Source organism: Eublepharis macularius, chromosome 10 (genome assembly GCF_028583425.1).
Source record: "Eublepharis macularius isolate TG4126 chromosome 10, MPM_Emac_v1.0, whole genome shotgun sequence".
Lineage (NCBI taxonomy): Eukaryota > Metazoa > Chordata > Lepidosauria > Squamata > Eublepharidae > Eublepharis > Eublepharis macularius.
Genome location: NC_072799.1, coordinates 96791337 through 96816905, shown reverse-complemented (window position 1 = coordinate 96816905; position 25569 = coordinate 96791337).

The window sequence follows — 25569 nt, the reverse complement described above, 5'->3', positions numbered from 1 at the left end:
AATTTTCTATATAAGCTATCTTGAAAACTACGGGTGACAAGGCAGGACACAAATCATGCAAGTCTGATCAAAAAATGCACATTTATATCACAGGGCTTGTAGGGGAGGTCTGCTGCTCATTTTGCTGAAGATATATATATCTATACGGCATTTAAAATTTCAAGTTGCTCTTTTTGTTCATTTGTATTTGGTGATTTTTGTCAGCCATCTTGGAGATTTTGCTTTTTAAAAAAATCTAAAGCCAAGATACAGTTCATATAGTTAAATTTTAAGTGGGCAGTTGTACTGGTCTCCAGTAGAACAGAAGGATGAGAGTCCTGTGGCACCTTAGAGACCAACAAAATTTTCAGGACATCAGCTATCAAAATTCAAAGCTCTCTTCTTCGGATACTCTGCTAAACTTAAAGGTCTCTAAGGTGCCAATGGACTCAAACTCAGCTGCCCACTTATTTTTAAAAAAATCATACCTTGTACTAGCCAGAGAACCACTTTGAGCAGCAGGACTCTAATCTGGAGAGCCAGGTTTGATTCCCTACTCCTCTGCTTGAAGCCAGCTGGGTGACCATGGGTCAGTCACAGCTCTCTCAGAGCTCTCTCAGCCCCACTCACCTCACAGGGTGATTGTTGTTGTGGGGACAATAACAACATACTTTGTAAACCACTCTGAGAGGGTGTTAAGTTGTCCTGAAGGGCAGTATATAAATCAAATGTTGTTGTTGTTACTACTATTAACATCATAATGCTCGCAAGGAGGCTTCTACATGAGATAAAAATGTAAAACCAAGTAAGTCTCATCCCATAAAAACTACTAATACTAATGGTTAAATGCCATTTATAATAACTATCAATACAAAGGTCAGACAAGTAGGGGGGAAATGGGCGAAGTCAACTGGAAGGGGGAAATGTTTATAAACAACCATTGTGGTACACTGGCTAAAGTATCAGGCTAGGACTAAGAAGGCCTCGGTCCAAACCCCAGCAGAGCTATGAAGCTCATATGGCGACCTCAGGCCAGTCACTCACTCACTCAACCTAGAAATGTTTTAAATAAATACAATTTAATGTCTTTATTTATTTAGATAAATAAATAGCCCACCTCACAGGTCAGCAGAGAGGGTAAAACAGAAGACAAGAGATCCCTGTGCTGCCCTGAGCTGCCCTGAGAAGAAGGGCGGGATAAAAATTAAATACAGAAATAGCAACACTAATAATAATATTAAATATTAATAATGTTGGACCTCTCACAAGGCTATTGCTCGAATCCCTCTGGGAACATCAGTTCACAATCCCCTCACTGAAAAGCACACAGGATGGAGTTAGGGATATTACTGCAAAAGATACTATACTGCTTTCCTGGCCCTGACTGGCTATCAATTCCAAAAATCAAACGAGAGAAGTTTTTTTACAATAAAGAGCCATACATAGTACACCCTTCGCTCTGCTTTCTGACATTCAGCCAACTGCCTGCTGGGAGGCTCTTTCACACAATCGGAAATACTGTGAAAACCAAAGAGCCGCGTGCCCAATAATTCAGAAGAGGCCACTCGCATCTCCTTGTACACCCCGTGTAGGGCTCACTGCAGATGTTCTGCCGACTGTGAAGCAGTTCCTGGAAGCAGGGCCAGTGGGCACAATTCTGTTCTCATTGTATAGAGTTATGTGGGGGCTGCCAAGACCTCACACAAAGAGCAGCTGTGGGACTCAGCCCAAAGACACGCGTGTTTCTAGCAGAGATGCTGCTAATACATATAGCCAGGGGTCATTTTGTAGAGAAAGAGCTGGAGGAACTCATTAGCATAACTGATTTGCATATGCCACACCCCTTGACATCACCAGAAATGTGTCATTAGCATAACTGATTTGTATATGCCACACACACACCCTGACATCACCTATCCTGGCTGTTTCGGACCCAATCCTGGCCCTTCGGGGCCGAAATTGGGCCCAAAATTGCAAAAAGGGGCTGAAAATGACCAAAAAGGGGCCCAAAATGGTCAGGATCAGGACACTGCTGAGTGGGAAAGTAATCCACCACCCGTCAGAGGCCCGACAGCAGCCCCTTTAAAGTTCGCTTCTGCCCATGTAAAGCAAGAAGTGGGGGCTTTCCTGCCTCACCCACACCCTTTAAGGCAGCCCTTGACAGCCAGATCGGGGGGGGGATAGATAACGATTGGCGTTTTTTGGATAGAGAAAGCCCAACAGTGGCATAGTTCTGGGTTCTAATCCCATCTCATTCAAATATACTCAGCACATGGCAAGACCCCTCAGTTTCCTACATGTAAAATGGGAATAATAATGACCCATAGGACAAAAACAAGGCAAGGCGGGGAGCGCTCATGCTTCCATATTTAAAAGTCAGGAATACAAGAAATACTTGCCCAAACCCAGACACCATTTGTTCATATCCCAAGAACCTCACAAGAATCCTTGAGGGTCCACCATTACTTAGAAATGCCACGGACATTTCTTAAAGCTCTAAGGGCCAAAAGAGTCGCCGGGGACCACAGCACCCCGATCCGAATGTGCTCCTGAGGAACGAGCAACACACTTTTGCAGGCAGAGGGAGGCTGCAGAGCAGCAAGCTGGCCAGGCTGGGAAGCGGGATGTACTAAGACGAATGACGGGATTGCCCATTGGAAACAATGGGAAACGGGAATGCCCATTGACTTGAATGGGCTCCACTGAAACACATTAGAGCAAGAAAAGAGGTGCGACGAAAACGTGGAATGGATTTTGAAGGAAAGTGTCTGGGCCCAGACAGACTGTTCTGGGACTGGAATGACAGGCCCCATGCTGGAATGACGGCCCCTGGGTGTGCCAGAAGGGCTCTGGGACTGGAATGACAGGCTCTATGCTGGAATGATGGGCCCTGGGTGGGCCAGAAGGGCTCTGGGACTGGAATGACAGGCCCCATGCTGGAATGACGGCCTCTGGGGGTGCCGGAAGGGCTCAGGGACTGGAATGACAGGCCCCTGACTGGAATGACGGGCCCTGGGTGTGACAGAAGGGCTCGGGGACTGGAATGACAGGCCCCAGACTGGAATGACGGCCCCTGGGTGTGCCAGAAGGGCTCGGGGACTGGAATAACAGGCCCCATGCTGGAATGACGGCCTCTGGGGGTGCCGGAAGGGCTCAGGGACTGGAATGACAGGCCCCTGACTGGAATGACGGGCCCTGGGTGTGACAGAAGGGCTCGGGGACTGGAATGACAGGCCCCAGACTGGAATGACGGCCCCTGGGTGTGCCAGAAGGGCTCGGGGACTGGAATGACAGGCCCCTGACTGGAATAATGGCCCCTGGGTGTGCCAGAAGGGCCCTGGGACTGGAATGACAGGCCCCTGACTGGAATGACGGCCCCTGGGTGTGCCAGAAGGGCTCTGGGACTTGGAATGACAGGCCCCATGCTGGAATGACGGGCCCTGGGTGTGCCAGAAGGGCTCTGGGATTGGAATGACAGGCCCCATGCTGGAATGACGGCCCCTGGGTGTGCCAGAAGGGCTCTGGGATTGGAATGACAGGCCCCATGCTGGAATGACGGCCCCTGGGTGTGCCAGAAGGGCTCTGGGATTGGAATGACAGGCCCCATGCTGGTATGATGGCCCCTGGGTGTGACAGAAGGGCTCTGGGACTGGAATGACAGGCCCCTGACTGGAATAACGGCCCCTGGGTGTGCCAGAAGGGCTCTGGGACTGGAATGACAGGCCCCTGACTGGAATGACGGCCCCTGGGTGCACCAGAAGGGCTTGGGGACTGAAATGACAAGCCCCTAAGTGCAATGACGTCCCCTGGGTGTTCTGGAAGGGCTCTGGGACTGGAATGACAGGCCCCATGCTGGAATGACGGCCCCTGGGTGGGCCAGAAGGGCTCTGGGACTGGAATGACAGGCCCCAGACTGGAATGACGGCCCCTGGGTGTGCCAGAAGGGCTCTGGGATTGGAATGACTTTATACCTCATCATATGCAAATATTTAAGGTCTGTTCACATGATAGCACAAAAAAAAATGATTGGTTTGACACTTCACTGAATATTCATAACCTCCATAGTACAGCCTTCCAATTAGTAAAAAATTATGTCATAGATCTGCAAAACAAAACTACAAATCTCTAACAGGTGTCAGGAAAAATTAAGTTGAACGATCACCATTGGTTGAATCTCTGATAGAGGAACATTAATTTCGATAGAGTCCACTATTTTAATTAACTGTCAAAGGATGAAAGCACACCTGTTGAATTACCTAACACAGAAAAAAATACACAGACAGTTCATGCAAAGTTTAAAAGTTCACCTAGAGAATACAAGAGCTTGGCCTAGTATTGTTCAGTATTGATTATTGTCAGGTGATTTTAATCTATATTGGCATAACAGAATGACGCCCCCTGGGTGTGCCAAAAGGGCTCATGGACTGGAATGACAGGCCCCTGACTGGAATGACGCCCCCTGAGTGTGACAGAAGGGCTCTGGGACTGGAATGACAGGCCCCATGCTGGAATGATGGCCCCTGGGTGTGCCAGAAGGGCTCTGGGACTGGAATGACAGGCCCCTGACTGGAATGAGGGCCCCTGGGTGCGCCAGAAGGACTCCGGGACTGGAATGACAGGCCCCTGACTGGAATGAGGGCCCCTGGGTGTGCCAGAAGGGCTCTGGAACTGGAATGACAGGCCCCTGACTGGAATGACGCCCCCTGGGTGTGACAGAAGGGCTCTGGGACTGGAATGACAGGCCCCTGACTGGAATGACGCCCCGAGTGTGACAGAAGGGCTCTGGGACTGGAATGACAGGCCCCATGCTGGAATGACGGCCCCTGGCTGTGCCAGAAGGGCTCTGGGACTGGAATGACAGGCCCCTGACTGGAATGACGGCCCCTGGGTGCACCAGAAGGGCTTGGGGACTGAAATGACAAGCCCCTAAGTGCAATGACGTCCCCTGGGTGTTCTGGAAGGGCTCTGGGACTGGAATGACAGGCCCCATGCTGGAATGATGGCCCCTGGGTGTGCCAGAAGGGCTCTGGGACTGGAATGACAGGCCCCTGACTGGAATGAGGGCCCCTGGGTGCGCCAGAAGGACTCCGGGACTGGAATGACAGGCCCCTGACTGGAATGAGGGCCCCTGGGTGCGCCAGAAGGGCTCGGGGACTGGATTGACAGGCCCCTGACTCGAATGACGCCCCCTGAGTGTGACAGAAGGGCTCTGGGACTGGAATGACAGGCTCCATGCTGGAATGATGGCCCCTGGGTGTGCCAGAAGGGCTCTGGGACTGGAATGACAGGCCCCTGACTGGAATGACGCCCCCTGGGTGTGACAGAAGGGCTCTGGGACTGGAATGACAGGCCCCATGCTGGAATGACGGCCCCTGGCTGTGCCAGAAGGGCTCTGGGACTGGAATGACAGGCCCCTGACTGGAATGACGGCCCCTGGGTGCACCAGAAGGGCTTGGGGACTGAAATGACAAGCCCCTAAGTGCAATGACGTCCCCTGGGTGTTCTGGAAGGGCTCTGGGACTGGAATGACAGGCCCCATGCTGGAATGACGGCCCCTGGGTGTGCCAGAAGGGCTCTGGGACTGGAATGACAGGCCCCATGCTGGGATGACGTCCCCTGGGTGTGGCAGAAGGGCTCATGGACTGGAATGACAGGCCCCTGACTTGAATGACGGCCCCTGGGTGCACCAGAAGGGCTCGGGGTCTGGATTGACAGGCCCCTGACTGGAATGACGCCCCGAGTGTGACAGAAGGGCTCTGGGACTGGAATGACAGGCTCCATGCTGGAATGATGGCCCCTGGGTGTGCCAGAAGGGCTCTGGGACTGGAATGACAGGCCCCTGACTGGAATGACGCCCCCTGGGTGTGACAGAAGGGCTCTGGGACTGGAATGACAGGCCCCATGCTGGAATGACGGCCCCTGGCTGTGCCAGAAGGGCTCTGGGACTGGAATGACAGGCCACTGACTGGAATGATGGCCCCTGGGTGCACCAGAAGGGCTTGGGGACTGAAATGACAAGCCCCTAAGTGCAATGACGTCCCCTGGGTGTTCTGGAAGGGCTCTGGGACTGGAATGACAGGCCCCATGCTGGAATGATGGCCCCTGGGTGTGCCAGAAGGGCTCTGGGACTGGAATGACAGGCCCCTGACTGGAATGAGGGCCCCTGGGTGCGCCAGAAGGACTCCGGGACTGGAATGACAGGCCCCTGACTGGAATGAGGGCCCCTGGGTGCGCCAGAAGGGCTCGGGGACTGGATTGACAGGCCCCTGACTCGAATGACGCCCCCTGAGTGTGACAGAAGGGCTCTGGGACTGGAATGACAGGCTCCATGCTGGAATGATGGCCCCTGGGTGTGCCAGAAGGGCTCTGGGACTGGAATGACAGGCCCCTGACTGGAATGACGCCCCCTGGGTGTGACAGAAGGGCTCTGGGACTGGAATGACAGGCCCCATGCTGGAATGACGGCCCCTGGCTGTGCCAGAAGGGCTCTGGGACTGGAATGACAGGCCCCTGACTGGAATGACGGCCCCTGGGTGCACCAGAAGGGCTTGGGGACTGAAATGACAAGCCCCTAAGTGCAATGACGTCCCCTGGGTGTTCTGGAAGGGCTCTGGGACTGGAATGACAGGCCCCATGCTGGAATGACGGCCCCTGGGTGTGCCAGAAGGGCTCTGGGACTGGAATGACAGGCCCCATGCTGGGATGACGTCCCCTGGGTGTGGCAGAAGGGCTCATGGACTGGAATGACAGGCCCCTGACTTGAATGACGGCCCCTGGGTGCACCAGAAGGGCTCGGGGTCTGGATTGACAGGCCCCTGACTGGAATGACGCCCCGAGTGTGACAGAAGGGCTCTGGGACTGGAATGACAGGCCCCTGACTGGAATGATGCCCCCTGGGTGTGACAGAAGGGCTCTGGGACTGGAATGACAGGCCCCATGCTGGAATGACGGCCCCTGGCTGTGCCAGAAGGGCTCTGGGACTGGAATGACAGGCCACTGACTGGAATGATGGCCCCTGGGTGCACCAGAAGGGCTTGGGGACTGAAATGACAAGCCCCTAAGTGCAATGACGTCCCCTGGGTGTTCTGGAAGGGCTCTGGGACTGGAATGACAGGCCCCTGACTGGAATGACAGCCCCTGGGTGCACCAGAAGGGCTTGGGGACTGGAATGACAGGCCCCTAAGTGCAATGACGTCCCCTGGGTGTTCTGGAAGGGCTCTGGGACTGGAATCACAGGCCCCATGCTGGGAAGACGTCCCCTGGGTGTGGCAGAAGGGCTCATGGACTGGAATGACAGGCCCCTGACTTGAATGACGGCCCCTGGGTGCACCAGAAGGGCTCGGGGACTGGATTGACAGGCCCCTGACTGGAATGACGCCCCCTGAGTGTGACAGAAGGGCTCTGGGACTGGAATGACAGGCCCCATGCTGGAATGATGGCCCCTGGGTGTGCCAGAAGGGCTCAGGGACTGGAATGACAGGCCCCTGACTGGAATGAGGGCCCCTGGGTGCACCAGAAGGGCTCTGGGATTGGATTGATAGGCCCCTGACTGGAATGAGGGCCCCTGGGTGCGCCAGAAGGGCTCGGGGACTGGATTGACAGGCCCCTGACTGGAATGACGCCCCTGGGTGTGACAGAAGGGCTCTGGGACTGGAATGACAGGCCCCTGACTGGAATGACGCCCCCTGGGTGTGCCAGAAGGGTTCTGGGACTGGAATGACAGGCCCCTGACTGGAATGACGGCCCCTGGGTGCACCAGAAGGGCTTGGGGACTGAAATGACAAGCCCCTAAGTGCAATAATGTCCCCTGGGTGCACCAGAAGGGCTCAGGGACTGGATTTACAGGCCCCTGACTGGAATGACGCCCCCTGAGTGTGACAGAAGGGCTCTGGGACTGGAATGACAGGTCCCACGCTGGAATGACGGCCCCTGGGTGTGCCAGAAGGGCTCTGGGACTGGAATGACAGGCCCCTGACTGGAATGACGCCCCCTGGGTGTGACAGAAGGGCTCTGGGACTGGAATAACAGGCCCCTGACTGGAATGACGCCCCCTGGGTGCACCAGAAGGGCTTGGGGACTGAAATGACAAGCCCCTAAGTGCAATGATGTCCCCTGGGTGTTCTGGAAGGGCTCTGGGACTGGAATGACAGGCCCCTGACTGGAATGACGGCCCCTGGGTGTGCCAGAAGGGCCCTGGGACTGGAATGACAGGCCCCTGACTGGAATGACTGCCCCTGGGTGCACCAGAAGGGCTTGGGGACTGAAATGACAGGCCCCTAAGTGCAATAACGTCCCCTGGGTGTTCTGGAAGGACTCTGGGACTGGAATGACAGGCCCCTGACTGGATCGACTGCCCCTGGGTGTGACAGACTATGTCTTGGATCCTTGCTAATCCTGTCTTTAAACTTGAAAATATTTACCTTTCGGTACTCTATCAAATCAAGACAAGCTTTACTGCATAAACTCAACAGCAGTATAAGTGGGGAAGGGAAGGGGACCAATCCAAACTTCGAAAAAACAGTTTAATTTGTCACTAGCAGTTTGTGCTACGCGGCAGTACTGCAGTTCAAGGGGCGTGGCATTTTCCCTTGCTCCCCATAATGACAGGACCTTGATGTCACACTTTTGTTCAACGGGCCCAAATGAGGTCACCTTCCACGGGTCTCTCAGAGGGTGGACATATATCATGTTTTTTGATTTATCATTTGGTATGAAAATCGCTTGCTTATTAATTTGAATTCAATAGTTTTTGTGCGGTCCAAAGGGGAAGGGTGTATAAACATATTGTTATCAATATTATATTGCCTTGTCAATGGGTGGTGGGTAGGGGGTGAAGTTTTAACTGTTATTTTATACTAGCAACAAAGTCCGTTGTAGGGGAAAATATAACAGCCTCTAGAAAGGGCAGGTCAGGCGGGGCAGGCATTGCCGCTTCCACCGCAACATGATCTGGTCAAGGGGAGGGCAGGGCAGCCGGGCCTGGTGTTGCCCCCTCTGCCGCACCCCAGTATGGTCAGGGGGAGGACAGGGTGGCTGGGCCTGGCATTGCTCCTTCCCCAGTGCTGACCAATCATATTGGGAAAGGGCTGGGAGGCAGGACCATCCATCCTGCCCACCTCCTCACCCCAACTGGGCTGCAGAGGGTTTGGCAGGTGGACCCTTCCCTCCACCAGCCAATCCCAGGCCTGATTTGGACACCGCAGTGCCAGGAGCATCGCTGGGGGGGAGAAGGGCCCTGGAGTACTCCTGTGCCCTGCAGCCACCTGATACAGCCCTGAATTTGCCCACTGCCGAGACCAGGAGTGCTTCTGGGCGGGCAGAAAGGGCCCAGGAGCACTCCTGAGCCCTGCAGCTGGCTTATTTAGCCCTGATTCGAGCTGAATCGGGCAGCTGTGGAAACTGGGAGTTCTATCTGGGTTGGGGGCAGAAATGGCCCTGGAGTGCTCCTGCACTCCACAGTGGGTCGAATTGGGACTGCTTTGGTCCGAAATCGCCCTACTGTGGTGCATAGGAGCATGCTGCACCATCGGAGAGTGTGCCCAGGGAGTGGCATTCCCCGTGCTTCCCCCACCCCAATTGGCCTGGTCCTGCAAGTCCATGGCAGATAGACCTGAGCTGTATGGGTCTGGAGGGTAGGTCAACTAACTGTGCAAAGCTATGGCAAGTAGACGTGGCCTTGAGACATACAGGGGCCAAGTAGCCATAGCAAATAGATCTGGCCTTCGGAAGTGCGATCAGATCTACCTGCTTTGCAATGCCATGGTGAACAGACCTGGCCTTCAGACATGCAGAAGCCAGGTATGCTCCCCCCAGGCCATTCAATGCCATAGCAAGTAGACCCGGCCTTCAGATGAGTAGAGGTCAGGTCTACCCACCAAACAAAGCCACGGTGAGTAGACCTAGCCTTCAGACACGTGTGTTGGCCAGGTCTACCTCCCTGGCAAATCTTTAGCAGGTTGATCTGGCCTCTGTTGGCCAGAGGCCAGGTCTACTTACTGTGCAATATCATGGCAAGTAGACCTGGGTTTTGCACGTCTGGCATGTAAGCCGCGTTACCAACTGCACACACAACCTCTCCAGGCAGCAGATCAAGGCTTGGAGGTGGGAAACGGAGGTGGAGCCTTGGAGATGGAAGGCAAGCAACACTCTACCCACCTGTTCCCCCTTCCCCACAGCAGACCGAAGCTTGGGCAGGATCCTTGGGAGGCGGAGTGCAGTCAAGCCAGGCATGCCCCAGGCCTCCTTGATCCAATCGTGTCTGGTGAGGGTGGAGCTGACAGCTCTGCAATGCCATGGTGAATAGACCTGGCCAGCAATGTTTTATATGCAAACTTTTTTTCTTTATGAGTTTGAACGAGCATATTGCAGTCTTGGAAATTATTCACTCAAGGAACAGTTTTCCCACTTGCAAAAGACATCAGGAAAATCACAGTTTCCACCTCTCTATGATCTAGAAGCAACTGTTGACAAGATAAAATCAAGCGACCCACCTCCAAAGACAGGTGTGGAGAAGGCTGAGGGTTACAGAAAAAGTCAAACTTCACTTGCCTGACTTTGTATAGGTTCTGGAGGAGTTGCCCTCTGCCCACAGAGTGCCACCTTTACTGTCAGAGAAGTCAGTCCCTGCAAAGTGCAGGCTGTGAAATTCCTTCCAGAACCTGCTGTTCGTTCCTGTGCCAGTACTGGGCGCTGTTACCATATTATTGCAGCTGAAACGTCAATTGGCCATGTAGAGAAAACTGACAGACGAACTTATTCTCTATCCAAGCTTCTTTAAAAAAGGAAGGGCAAATCTCAAAGGTCTGGAAGAAAAAAGGCAAGAGTGGGGGACTATGACTATAGCATTGTACCAGCAGCTGATTCAGTGCTGGGTTCATCACAAGATAAAATTGTTGAATTTGCCAGTGCTCGGAATAATAATATACTGAACATTTCAGAAATTGAGAAAACGCAGACTCCAGGTTCCACGTCACAAGATGCATGGCCATCACATTCCACTCCAAAAGCACAAGGGAATTTGGAGCAAGGCGAGCGGCTGGAGGCTCCTTGGAACAAAACAGACACAGAAATGGGCAGAACACCAACCAATATCAGAGAGTCACTGAAGCCTGGGGCATGGCTCTGTGATGAGGCCACAGAGGAAGCCATTACTAGCTTCATCTGCCAAAGAAATCTGAATGAAAAGATTTTACTCTGTCCAACATATATATATATATATATATTTTTTTATATATATACAGTTGTGTGGCTCTGGGCAAACCCCATGTTTTCTCTCCAGTTCTAGATCGCACAATGGCTTTCAACAAGGATATTTTAGTCCTTCCCTTCAATACAGATCTATACTCCACCAGACTTCATTGGGTATCGGGCATTGTAGTCTTCAAGTCAAGAGAAATTATAATAGTTGATTCAGCAAAAGATCAGGATCGATCACAGCAGCATGGAAACATTTTGTTGTCAACTGCTGCAGCATGTCATCAAATAGCAGGCGTTCCTACAAGGCATGCAGAGTGGAAAATAATGTTATGTGCAGACACAGCACAACAGAACAATACTTTTGACTGTGGAGTCTACACAACATTAAATGCATTTAGCGTTATTTCTGGAGAAGAGTATGGTAGCCTACAAAGTGAGAATGTCAGAAACTGGATAGGAATAAACATTGGTTTGCACAAGGACTGCAAGTGCAGGAGTAACACAGGACAAAAACAGTTCCCAGGTTCCTACCAGAACTTACACTGGCAACTTCTCGCAATGCCTACCAAAGCACATGTACAGGAGCAACCTCTGCTATGCTATCTTCTGTCATTAGTCGATAAAGAATCCAGCAGATGGTCGACTTGCCCAGAAGAGTCAGGCCAGGGCAACTTCACCCCAGAAGACCGCATGGTGTTCTTGCTGCAGCTGCAGACGATGGTATCATGCAGCTTGCCTTCCTCCAGCCACAATCAAACTGCCAACGTACTTCATCTGCAAGCAGTGTGTGCACTACACATAATATCTGTAAAGAAAAAATGTTATGTTTAAGAATCTGGGAGGCCCTTTTGGGAGCTGGTTTGGAGGCTTCCTTGGCTGGAGAAATTCCCTCCCCCCCTTTTTTGGAGAGGCTTTTCACTTTTGCTAGCAATAAGTTATGTATGCTCTGTCCTTGAGTCAAGATAAGCTGTTCTTGCTGGCTAATTGGTAATTAACTTCACACCTGTAGTTTGGGGTCGTGTGCCAAGAGCTGCGGACTTGTCACATGTCCCTTTTTGCACGTGTCAGGTGATGTGGTCAGGCCTGCCTCACTTTGGTTCCAGCTTGAACCAATATAAACCGGCTATTAGCCAACATGGAGCAGCTTATGTTGAGTGTCTATCTCAGACCTCTGCCTATGCTCTTTTGCTTTGCTTCTGGCTCTATTTGATGAGAAGGGCTGAAGCTCCATCTTTTGCCTTGCTGTTTTGTGGGACTTCTGCTTACTACAACTGAGAAACCAACTTGCTTTACCTCCTAAGCATCTAATGTGGTATGTAGAGCTTACTGCTGTAGGTTTTTGTTTGTTTGTGCTCACTTTGTGTCTTACGTATGATAACCTTGGACTTTGATTTAATAAACCTTTAAATTTTTACCTTGAGTAGGTTATTAAGACTCTGAAGCCTCACTGCTATAAAACCTTTGTTGAACTCACCCTGTGTGTGCTTGAGATCCACCTCCCAAACAACTATTCTTTAGCTAAATTCCCTAATAGGCTCTGGAGCTTTGCTCCCTAACTCCTTAGCCTAGGGATAGACTGGGGAGCTGGTGGCAGCCTACCTGGTGTGCTATTTGCAACAGGACCTTCCAGGCAGCCTGTGTCCCTTCCCCTTAGCTGGGCTGGGCCCCAGGGGCCTGGAACTCCTTGACAGGTCTTGTTCAACAGTTGCAACGGTATGATCAAATGTTGAATTCTAATTGCATCTTGTTATTGTCATAATAAGCAGAGAGCAGGAGATTGTTTTGAGAGGTGGGGGTCAGGGTGTCCAAAGGCAAGCTGGATGCAAAGAACTGTTTGCTTGTTCCCGAAATATAGCTAAGCCTTTGGCAGCCACAATTCCTATCTATATAACCCGTGGGAGGTGATCGGTGTAGCCCAGTCTAAGGATGCCAGGCAACTCTCGGGTGACTTCACTTCATGAGTAAAAGTTCTTTATTGATAAGATGCCAGTGCCAATCACTTACGCCACACGGGCGAGGACTTGCAGCCACAGACGAGTATCAAGCGGATATAGGTTCCCTGAAGGCCGCTGCAAATTTCTCCCCCTTTCTCCTCACAGCCCTCTATTTCTGCAGCCAGGAAAACAGGCCGTGTGCTTCATGGACTTCTCAAGGCCCAGCAGGCCCCCAGACCTGGGGCAGATCACAACAGGAACAAGCCCCCTTCTGTGCTCAGTTTCCAACCCTGGGTCCAACTGACAGAAGCACTCATCAGCATCAGCTTCAGTTGTGAGGGGTGTGGAATTCGAGAGGCAATCTGGAGCATCCGACGCCCAGCGGAGGGGAGTCAGTAGCTAGAGCCAGGCGGATGAGGATGAGGCTGGTGGCTGGGCGGCTGAATAAAACTTAATACGCTCTTATCACCTTGAACAAGGTAATCGTATGTTTTATGCCCACAAAGTTTTTCCGTCCGGTGTTACCTGGATTTTATTATTTTTCCAGGGCTGTGATTCCTCAGGAAAAGGATAGAAGCCTGGGCTGCAGTCGGCTCGAAATGGAAGGAATAGTAAAAAAGGAGTGGGTGGAATCAGACCAGCCGGACTGTTTACTCTTTTCCCAAGGTGGGTGTTTTCTGCTCAGTCATTTAACAGTGTTTCAGAATCTATTCTGTTTCCCATGTTCTCCAGAGTGCCGCACATGCAATGGAGTCATGGGAGGGCGGCAGAAACATTTTTAGTCTGTCTTTTCCTTGGTTTTCCCTTTGTGTATATTCGGGCCGGGTAGGTTGGAATCCACTGCCCAGTCACTGCCGTAACGTGTCACGTCCATGAAGAATCAAATACTCCCCCTCTGCATCTCACTGCTCCCTTGTCCTTTCCCTTGTAGCTGATTGGTGTGTCTGCTGGTAACCTCAACCACCCGCCAAGGCTCTCTGTACTCCTGTATCATCATCCTTATCAGTAAAGCAAATTGTGGGCTCGTTCCTGGCTTTTTCCGAGCCCGGAATTAGTCCTAATGTTTGCGTTCATTCCTGTGGGCTTTAAAAGCAGGGAAAGGTTGAAACTGCTGCTTCGTTTTCTGCCCCTCCCATCCTGACGCACAGCCCTTTATGATGCGAAGCGGCAGGGAGCTGCCGGGAGGGAATGAAGCACCAGCACTGCTACTCCTTTCCCAGGTTTGCTCAAAAAAACTGACTGAAAGTAGAGGAAAATATAGCAGAGATTGTGCAAAGATTGTGCATTGGAAGTAATGAGAATAGATTCACACACACTCCAGTGTAGCTCTGTAAAATTACTTTACTAAAGGATAACAATTAGGGTTACATTTGGAGAAAATAATAAATTGCTAATCTTACTACATCTTGCTAGATAAGTGATTGAGTAGAGACAAGAAGAACTGAAGAAGTGGACAAAGTGAACAAAGAGCAATAAAATTTCAGGATATAGCATCAATGAATTGCCCCCAATAAACAAACTGCCCAATAGAAAATCCTAATCCTACTTCATTATGCTTAGTGACGCCCCTTTCTACTGCGAGAATCTTATTTGAAGCTCTAATGGTTACATTCAAAGTATGTTTACTAATTAAGTGGGTAACACAAACAGTTTAACTCTTTCATGACTGAACTGAAAACGCTTGCTAAATTCCCACAAAGTAGAACAAGCTTAAAAGGTACGTGTCTTTATCCAGAATGCCGCCACAAATTGCCTCTCCAGTAGCCAAATACCAGTCTAATCTGCAAATTTGGTGAGGGGAGGGGCTCCAACATGGCAATCTTGCAATACCTGTGAAATTTGCTTAAATAAATATTGATGTTAGCTCCAGCCCCCACAAAATTCTGCTCCAAACAGACACATGTAAATGCGTCAGCAGACACCAAATTGCCTAGAGGTTGTGCTGGGTCAAACAATGGGACCCGAAGCCATTTGGGCGCCAGTCAATGTGAATGCTCGGTGTAGCCTGCCAAGTGTGCAGTGCAGATTAGGCCACAGTTTTCCTAGTGTCCAGCAAGTTTTTTCATAAAGGTGGGAGATACGTGGCACCTGCCTAGCAAGTATACTGCTGTGCTGAGCAGGTTTTGGAAAACATTCCTTTGGCACCAGCTGACAACTCATTACAGGGATCTTCATCGTGTGACCAAAGGAACACTGCACCCAGTCTATCCTTGCTGCAGCAGTCATTTTGTGTCTGCACCCAACAGGGTGTGTCAGAATCACAAATATGCCGGCAGACTCCAAACGGTCTCAAGTTTGGGGACTCCTTTTTTTCTTGTTGGATTTAGAGTCCATTATCACTGAAACCTGACCAAAAGTGGGTAAGAACAAACCCAGTAAATAGATAAAACAGCAAGAGCACGCAACAAAATAAGACCATGATATTGTCAACTGTTGAACTAAGGTATGAAATGGGTTTTTTTTCACAGAGAGACTATGGAGGCGTGCTCTGGGCCAGTGGTCGACAGAATGAACAAAACTGAGCAAGGAATTTGAGTGGGGTGTGACACTTGAGGGGGACATGGAAGTCTGGATGGCTGTGGAAAACGCTATGGTAGCAGGAAAGGAGAGAACAGAACAGGATTTATGCCTGAAAATAGAAGAGGTGGCTGATACAGACTTCATGAAACTGTGATGAAACTGACCAGGCGAGAGGAAGGATAAAAATATAGGAGGATCTGAAATGATGATACTTAAACAACTCCCTGGAATATAAATTGAAATGTTAAGTGTTTGATTCCAGTCTTGGTGACTCTAGTTGCAGACAGCTATCTCTATAAAAGACCATTATTCCAGTCATGGGCATATCATTACAACCACAGAACAATTCTACAATTTTTAGAGATTATCGGTGCATTCAAGGATGACTCAATTGGCTCCCACAAAGCTTCCGCCACACCAAGGGCTTTAACTGCATTCATGGGACTGAAATTACACTGCAAGACCACATCTCTCACACCCAGGGGCCGTCATTCCAGTCAGGGGCCTGTAATTCCAGTCCCAGAGCCCTTCTGGCACACCCAGAGGGCTTCATTCCAGTCAGGGGCCTGTCATTCCAGTCCCTGAGCCCTTCTGGCACACCCAGGGGCCATCATTCCAGCATGGGGCCTGTCATTCCAGTCCCAGAGCCCTTCTGGCACACCCAGGGGCCGTCATTCCAGCATGGGGCCTGTCATTCCAGTCCCCAAGCCCTTCTGGCACACCTAGGGGCTCTCGTTCCAGTCAGGGACTTGTCATTCCAGTCCCAGAGCCTTTCTGGCACACCCAGGGGCCGTCATTCCAGCAAGGGGCCTGTCATTCCAGTCCCAGAGCCTTTCTGGCACACCCAGGGGCCGTCATTCCAGCAAGGGGCCTGTCATTCCAGTCCCCGAGCCCTTCTGGCACACCCAGGGGCCGTCATTCCAGCACGAGGCCTGTCATTCCAGTCCCTGAGCCCTTCTGGCACACCCAGGGACAGTCATTCCAGCATGGGGCCTGTCAATCCAGTCCCAGAACAGTCTATTTGGTCCCAGACACTTTCTTTCAAAATCCATTCCACATTTTTGTTGTACTTCTTTTTTTTTTTAACTCTAATGCGTTTCAATGGAGCCCATGGAAGTCAATGGGCATTCCAGTTTCCCGTTATTTCCAATGGGCATTAAAGTCTCTCCCATTATTTCCAATGGGCAATCCTGTCATTCGTTTTAGTATATCACCTGAGAAAGCAAGCTTTCAGGCAGAAATCGCTCCCAGGATCTACAGAAGGGGTCAGGTGAAGAATCCTGCTCCTTAACTTCACACCTTTGCCTGCAAACTCTATCTGCTGCAGACCAAAAGTCCCCCTCCCTACCTCCCCTCAAGTATCCTGCAGAGACAAGCCAGAAGACTGTTTTATTTCTTTGCAGGTGGCAAAACTCACTGGTGCCTCCCTCTCCTGCCAGGCTCAGGTGGACATTGCTCCTTGTAAGGGTTGGTGCAATCCGCACAAACTATTCAACACCTCCTGTACTCCATTTTAAGAGTGCTATACACTTCCCGGCTCTCCGTATAAACATATTTTTCCACTTTTGGAAGAAGCAGTAACAGAAGAGAGTAAAGCCGACTTCCTGTTCAGATTGATGGCGGACTGACGTAGTCCAGGGAGCTGGGCTATTCTAGTGGCTGTTTTTGAGGCGTGCGAGGTGCTTGATCACCTGCAGCCACCCACCTTCAGGGAGAAGGTGGGACAAGTAAGCTCTACGATCCTGAGAGTGTGAGATCTCGGCTGCGGGGGGGGGGGGTTCTAGATTAAGGAGTCTCCCCTGGCCTTGAGGTCCCCTCAAAGAAGGATGTGCAAAGATCACTGCAGCCACTTTGGAGTCATTATTTTGGCACAAGACCGTCACAGCCGAGCTTCAGCAACAGATTTGAGTGTAAAGTCTTCGAGGAATCATCGATTAAATCCCAAAAAAACCAACAGAAGGTAAAGATCTTTATCTATATTTACGGAAGAAATTAGAAGCACAAGACCAAACTAAATTTGGATTTAAGATGATAATATAACGCAAAAAGAGACGATTAAGCCAAACAGAGATATTCCGGACTGCTAAGGAGAAATTTAAAGCCTAAATTACGAAAAATTGACTATTGTTTACATATTTGCAGTTTTGGCGAGCAGACGGGGAGGAGTGTGAGAAAAACGCCCCGAATATCGCGAGAGACTGGTGGGAGAGCTGGAGGATTAGAGTTGTGTAGATTGTCCGGAAGCCGACGGGAAGCTTTACTGGAGGAGAACGGAAGGAAAACAACACAAAAGATCGCGAGAGAAGCAGAACAAGAGGACAAAGAAGAGGGAAATGGAAGTAGGCCATCTTGCTTGAGGGAAAGGGCGATTACTTCACCATAGAGTAATAGCACCCAACATTTTGAAACGGACGTTTCATTTTGGCTCGGATGTTTGAATTTCAGACAGAGGATTAATTGGAAACGGAGAGTGGAAAGTTTAAAGTAAACAAGTGAATTGATTAGAGTTGTAAAGATTGAAGACGGAGCTCCGGAAAAGAGCGGACACTTGGGGGGCGGGTGCTAAACCTAGCCCAGGGTCAAGACAAAGCCCGGCAATGACAACGGAAAAAGTGGATAAGGAGTGGCAGGCGAACATGGAGGCTGCAATAGAAACATTGGAGAAGAAAGTCATTGAGGGCAACAAAGAATTGAACGATGCTATACAAAAATCACAACAAACTTTACTTAAAGATATAAAGGATTCTATAAGAGCTGAAATATCAGAAATGGCTAAAAATATTGAAACAATTAAAACAGAACTCCAGACAACTAATAAGAAAGTGGAGGAAATGGGAAAAAAAACTGAGGACCGAGCAGAGAATTTAAAGGCTGAAAACTTAGTTTTAAATGAAAGAATGGCAATGATGGAATGCAAGATTACAGATAATCAATTAAGATTTAGAGGGATCCCGGAACCGACAGCACAAACACACCAAGAAGAAATCATTGAAATATTATCGGAATTTTTGAATAAGCAACCAGAAGAAATAGCAAGTAATGTGGATCTAGCCTACAGAGTGAATTCAAGCTATGCCCAACAGAAAAGCTTGCCAAGAAATATGATTGTTCAATTGGTAACTAAAAGGTTGAAAGAAGAAATACTTAAAAGGCATTATGAGAAACCTTTGTTACTGGGTGGAAGTAAAGTCAGAATCATGAAAGAAATCCCAAAGAGAATACTACAAGAAAGAAAAAAATATCAGGAATTAACTCAAAAATTAAGAGCACTGAACGTAAGATTCAGGTGGGAGCAGCCAGAGGGATTGAGCTTTGAATTTAAAACTGTGAGAACAGTCATCAAAACGAGACAGGACATGGATTTGTCTTTGTTTGAAAATGATAAGGACTTACTAAGAACAAGTAGAAAATAGATATGGAGTATAAGCTGATTTCATGGAATGTAAATGGCCTAAATTCACCCCAGAAATGTAAAACTATATTTCATTGGCTAGAAAAACAAAATTGTAATATAATCTGTCTTCAAGAAACTCACATTAAAGATCAAGACATTAAATATTTGAAGAATAGAAAATTGGGGCAGGAGTTCTATTCAGCAACCAAAAAAAAAGAAAAGAGGTGTTGTTGTATATGTCAAAGAACAATTACAGCCTAAATTAGTAAGTAAAGATGTAAATAGCAGATATGTTGCCATGGAATTTATTTTGAACATGAAAAAAACACTAATAATGGGAATATATGCACCTAATGGAGCGAAAGAGGACTTTTTAAAAGAAATTATAATGCAATTAGACCAGTATACATATGATCAAATAATATTAGCGGGTGACTTTAATGGTGTGGTGGACTTGAAAATGGATAAGAAATCAGACTTGACAGAAAATAAAACTAGGAAACTACCAAAATCTTTTTTTGAATTGATAAAACAGGAAAGTTTGGAAGATATCTGGAGGAGTAGAAATTTCAAAGTTAAAGATTATACATATTTTTCTTCAAGACACCAGTCTTTCTCACGAATTGATATGATTTGGGCATCTAAAGAGATAGCGGTTTGGACAAAGATTATAGAGATTATGCCAAGAGTAAGATCAGATCATAGTCCCATTTTATGGAAAGTCTCAATGGGAAGGAAAAAGTGGAAATGGAGAATCAATGAAGACCTTTTACAAAAGCAAGATAATGTGGAATATCTCCAAAAAGAAACACGATACTTCATTCAGGACAATTTAAATCAACAAGTCCCTACTAGAAAGGTATGGGACACTTATGAGGGGCTTATTGATGGATTTAAATGCCAGAGATAAGAGATATAAGGAAAGAAAATCGAAAGAAATTTATTATAAATTGACTGAGAAGGAACAGCAATTAAAAGAGAGACCAGGGAAAAAGAAAGTACAACAAGAAATAAAAATATTACAAAAACAATTAAAAGCCATGGAAAATAAAGAATTGGAATGGAAGTTGAAATCATTAAAACAAAAAATATTTGAAGGAGCCAATAAACAAGGAAAATACCTAGCCTGGCAGTTAAAGAAGAAGAGAGAGAAGAAAACTATTAATAAGATAATAGAGGAAAGAAAGGAATTAACGCAACAACAACAAACAGAGAGAGCCTTTTATAAATATTATGCAAGGCTGTATCAGAAGAAAAAATTTGACTTGTCGGAAATTGACCAATATTTGCAATCTGCTAATTTACCAACTGTCTCTCTGGAAATTAAAGGAAAGTTAAATGCAGAGATAACCGAAGAAGAAATTATCAAGGCCATCGAATCAACCAAAGTAGGGAAAGCACCAGGTCCAGATGGGATAACGGCTAAGTTTTATAAAGTGTTTAAATATGACCTGGTGAAAACCCTACAAAAAGTGATGAATGGAGTATTAAAGGGAGATGGAATACCAGATTCACGGACTGAAGCTAATATTTCATTAATACCAAAAGAACAACAGGATTTGACTAATGTTAAAAATTATAGACCAATTTCACTGCTAAATAATGACTATAAGATCTTTGCCAAGGTTTTGGCAGAGAGACTTAAAATGTGGTTGATGGACTTTGTGGAAGAGGACCAAGCGGGCTTTCTACTGGATAGACAAATTAAGGATAATCTAAGAGTAGTGCTGAACGCAATTGAATATTATGATAAACACCCAGAGAAAGAAATGGCCTTCTTTTTTGCGGATGCAGAGAAGGCCTTTGACAACTTGAACTGGAATTTTATGTTCGCATTAATGGAAAAGATGGACATGGGAAAGGATTTTATAGAGGCAGTAACAGCAATCTACAGGAATCAAAAGGTGACAGTGTGTGTTAAGGATGGAACAACGGAAAAATGTGAAATAAGAAAGAACAAGACAAGGATGTCCACTTTCTCCATTGCTGTTTGTTATGGTATTGGAAGTTCAATTAAGACAAATAAGGGAAGATCAAGACATAAGGGGCCTTAGAGTTAAAGGCTTCTCATTTAAATTAAGAGATTTTGCAGATGATGTTATGTTTATAACTGAAAATCCGCTCCAAACTATGCCGAAGTTGTTGGAAAAAATAAATTTGGAGACCTAGCAAGATTTTATTTAAATAAAAGTAAATCGAAGTTAATATGTAAAAATATGGCAAAGCAGAAGCAACAACAATTGATGGAATTAACAGAATGTGAAGTAGTTCAAAAAACAAAATATTTAGCAGAAAATATCTACAATATGATGTATAGATGGTTTTTAATGCCTAAGAAGATAGCAAATGGGAATAAACAAAAGTCAGATAAATGTTGGAAATGTAAGAAACATGAAGGTTCATTTTACCATATGTGGTGGACTTGTGAAAGAGCAAGGAGGTTCTGGGGGAACCTTATAGAAGCTATGTCAGAAATTTTACAAAAGTAAATAAGTAAAAACCCAGAATTGCTATTACTAAATTTGAATCTAGAAGGAATTCCCATACAAGACAGGACATTAGTATTTTACATGACATCGGCAGCAAGGATTTTATATGCTCATCTTTGGAAGACGCAAGAAGTACCATCTATAGAAAATTGGATACAAAAATTGCTGTACATGGCAGAAATGGATAAATTAACGAGGAAGTTAAGAAAACAGAATTCAGAAGAATTTTTTAATGACTGGGGGAAATTGAAACAATATTTAGAGAAGAAATGGGATGTGAAGGGAGAGTTATGGTTGTTAGATAATTATTAATTAGGCAATTAGAGAGGAGATGCTGATCTTTACAAGAAATATAGATAAGCTAGAAATGTAATCTATAGTTGAGGAATGTATTTTATTAAAGAAAGTACTTAAAGAAGGTAATTAAGGGTATAAGAATTAATTAAAGAAGTTAATTAGAGATATAAGAAGTACAGCTAGACAGCGGGTCGGAAAACTGTTGGAAGTCTAAGGAAAAAGGGGGGAGGGGAAAGGGTAGGGGAATAAGAAATTGAGGGAATTAATTGAAAATTTGTAATACTATTGTTTTAATTATTACTCACCCAATAAAAATCTTTTAAAAAAATATTTAGGGATTGAGCTAACGGCGAAGAATATTGATTTGTTTAAAAATAATTATGAAAAATTATGGGCACAAATAGAAAAAGATATGGTGAAATGGAAAAAACTGAACTTGTCATGGCTAGGATGGATAGCGGTAATTATTAATGAATGTGTTGCCAAGAGTGATGTTCTTATTACAGACTATTCCAATAATAAAAGATCAAAAACAATTTGACAAATGGCAAAGGAAGATTTCGGAATTTGTATGGGCAGGCAAGAAACCTAGAGTTAAAATGAAAGTGCTGTATGACGCAAAGGAAAGAGGTGGCATGCAGTTACCCAATCTACAACTATATCACGATGCAGTATGTTTCACATGGCTTAGGGAATGGATAATATTGAAGAATTACAAGCTACTATCTTTGGAAGGTCATAAAGCCTTCGGATGGCACGCCTATTCATGGTATGATAAGGCCAAAGTAGATGCGATGTTTCACCACCATTATTTGAGACAAAACCTCTTTAAGGTCTGGCTAAAGTATAAAAAACATTTGAATGAAGAAACCCCAATGTGGATTATACCAGCAGAAGTAGTGAATCCCAGTTTGGAAGCCAAAGGACAAGAAATGGATAACTTATAAAGAAATTTTAATGGCAGACCAAACTAGAGGATTTGTAATTAAATCGAAGGAAGAGTTGCCCTTTCAAAATGGTTGGCTTCAATACTTACAGATTAAAGACTTGTATGAGACAGACCATAGAAAAACAGGATTTAGAAATAAAAATTCGGAGTTGGAGGAGTTAATATTGGAAGGAGATAAGAAACTGATTGCAAGAATCTATAAGTTGTTTTTGAAATGGTTTACAGAGGATGAAACAGTAAAAGTTCAAATGGTTAAATGGCAATAAACTGTAACAGAGAAATTACGATGGGGGCATGGGAATTTGTGGAAGAATACATTAAAAATATCAACTTGTATTTCAATAAGAGAAAATGTCTATAAAATGATTTACAGATGGTATTTGACTCCCAAGAAATTAGCGATTAATAATAATCAAATGTCAGATAAATGCTGGAAATGTAAACAACATGAGGGTTCTTTTTATCATATGTGGTGGACATGTGACAAAGCTAAAGCTTTTTGGTCTTCAATAGTAGAGGTAATGCCAGAGATTCTACAAAAGAAAATTAATCAAAATCCGGAGATGTTACTGTTGTGTTTGAATTTAGAAAAACATGACTGTAAAGACAGAGCGTTGATCTTTGACATGGCGACTGCAGCAAGAATATTATAGGCGCAATACTGGAAGAAAGAAGAGATACCTAAAATAGAAGATTGGGTACAAAAATTATTATATATGGCTGAAATGGACAAAATTACATGTAAATTGAAAGAAGAGGACCCTGAAGAATTTGTAAAAAACTGGGAGAAATTTAAAAATTATTTAGAAAAAAAGTGGGATTTAAAGGGAGAGTTATGGTCTTTTGACGTTTATTGAATTGAATGGACTAGCGGTATCTTTACCTATAGACAACATAGATAATTATATAAGATAATGTATAAGCTAATAGAGACATGAAGATTTAAGAGGTGAGGATAATTAATGGTAGCCGGGGGGGGGGGTTACAACGCTGTTGGAAGTCTAGTTGAAAAGGGGGGGGGGTAGGGTGTGTGTGAAGAAGATTAAAAGGGGAATAAAAGTAAGAGAGTAATAATGTACGATTATATCAACGTAGTAAACTAATTGTGATATTGTTTAGTGTATGTTTACCCATCCAATAAAATTTTAATTAAAAAATAAAGAAGCGAGTAAAGCCCACCCCAAAAGGAATAGGGAAGCATGCAGCCCCCTCCTCAATCCCAACACAGGAAAGCCCCCTCTTCGTCCCCCCCCCCCTCACTGGCCAGACTCACCCACTGCTGCTGCAGAGAAGGGGACGCCCAGAAGAGACTGCCCTGGCCAGTGGCTGTCCTTCCATGGCCCTGGCTGGCTGCAGGACTGCCGCTGCTCCAGGAGAGAAAAGACCTCAGTGAAGAGAGAGGCCCAGCCAAGCCCTGGCCCTGGGGCTCCTCTCCCAGGCCTTACAAGCTGCGGAGGGAAAAGAGCAAGCGAACAAGCAGCCACGCCCCAGCAGCTGCTCCCAGCACGAGGCTCTGCTAAAATGAAAGTATGCCTGGGAAGGCCCCGCCCGCTCCCTCCCAGGAAGGACAGGGAGGCCGCCTTTTGCGCCAGCAGTCTGGGCTGCTCAACTGCTACCCACAGGAGAGGAGGAGGAAGAGCTTGCACCAATGAATGGCAGGGGCCCACTTTGGACTGCCCAATCCAGAACAAGGGCCGGGTTTTAGAGACTGCAAAGCCTGATGCAACCAACTGAAAACCTAAAAAAAAGGGAGGAATAGAGGACTAAATTCCACCCCACAGCTAAGAACATCTCTGCCCGTGTGTAGCGTACTAAAACAAAGCCAACAAAAGTATTTCAACACGCATGCCCATAGGAAGCCAATGCAGAATAGGCCGCGACAGAGCACATTAACAGAGCATGAGAGAAGAGAGGGGAGTGTATGCAGAGCGGGGGCTCAAAGGGTCTCTCCCTGTGGGTGGAATATTGGAACACTTGCAACACATCCCTCCATACTGGCTGTAGGACATTCTCTGTTCCTTTTCTGACCTTCAGCACAGAGATAAGGCCCCCCCCCCCCATTTTATTCCTTCCCAGCTCCTTCATGCCATGTGCATACGGTTAGAGGCACTTTTGGATATTCCTGCTGACTGTTTGCCCTTTCAGCCCGTACTAAATTGTGGAAATACTACTACTGGCGGCCAATCAGACCTCTCCTGAAAGAGGCACACAATGGGCCTGCCCAGGCACTTCCCAAGTCAGCCACTCTTACCTCTCTCTACTATTTATTTGTAGTTCGCCTTCCTCACTAAGACCCAAGATGGATTACACATTGTAAGTGAACACAAACAACAGATGAGCCAGTCTATAAACAGTGCAATAGGGAAGGCAGATACAAATGTGCAGAAACTGGAAACAAACAGAAATACAGCACAGAACTGAAAAAAACATGCCCAAACAACTAGAAGCAACTAAACATGACATACTAAACAATGCAGAGCCTACTCAGTTGTCTCTTACAACGATGAGTACACAGAAGTATAGTCTACAGACCCTGTCCCTTTATCAAAGCATCTCTTTAAACCATTTCCTTACTGCACAGCCCTATTAGAAGGGTACAACCCCGCCCCCCCCACCTGGGAATATTGTGGCTTTGCAGAGTTTGCACAAAGTCACGAGAGGGCGGCTTTCTTGACCTCTCCAGGCAGGCCGTCCCATGAGATGGGAGCCACCACGGAGGAAGCGCTTGGATGGGCAGCTGTTAGGCAATGTGTGCGCAGCCTTTCTACTGAAATTTAGGAAAGGGGGCTGACCACAGCTCCTGTAAAATTA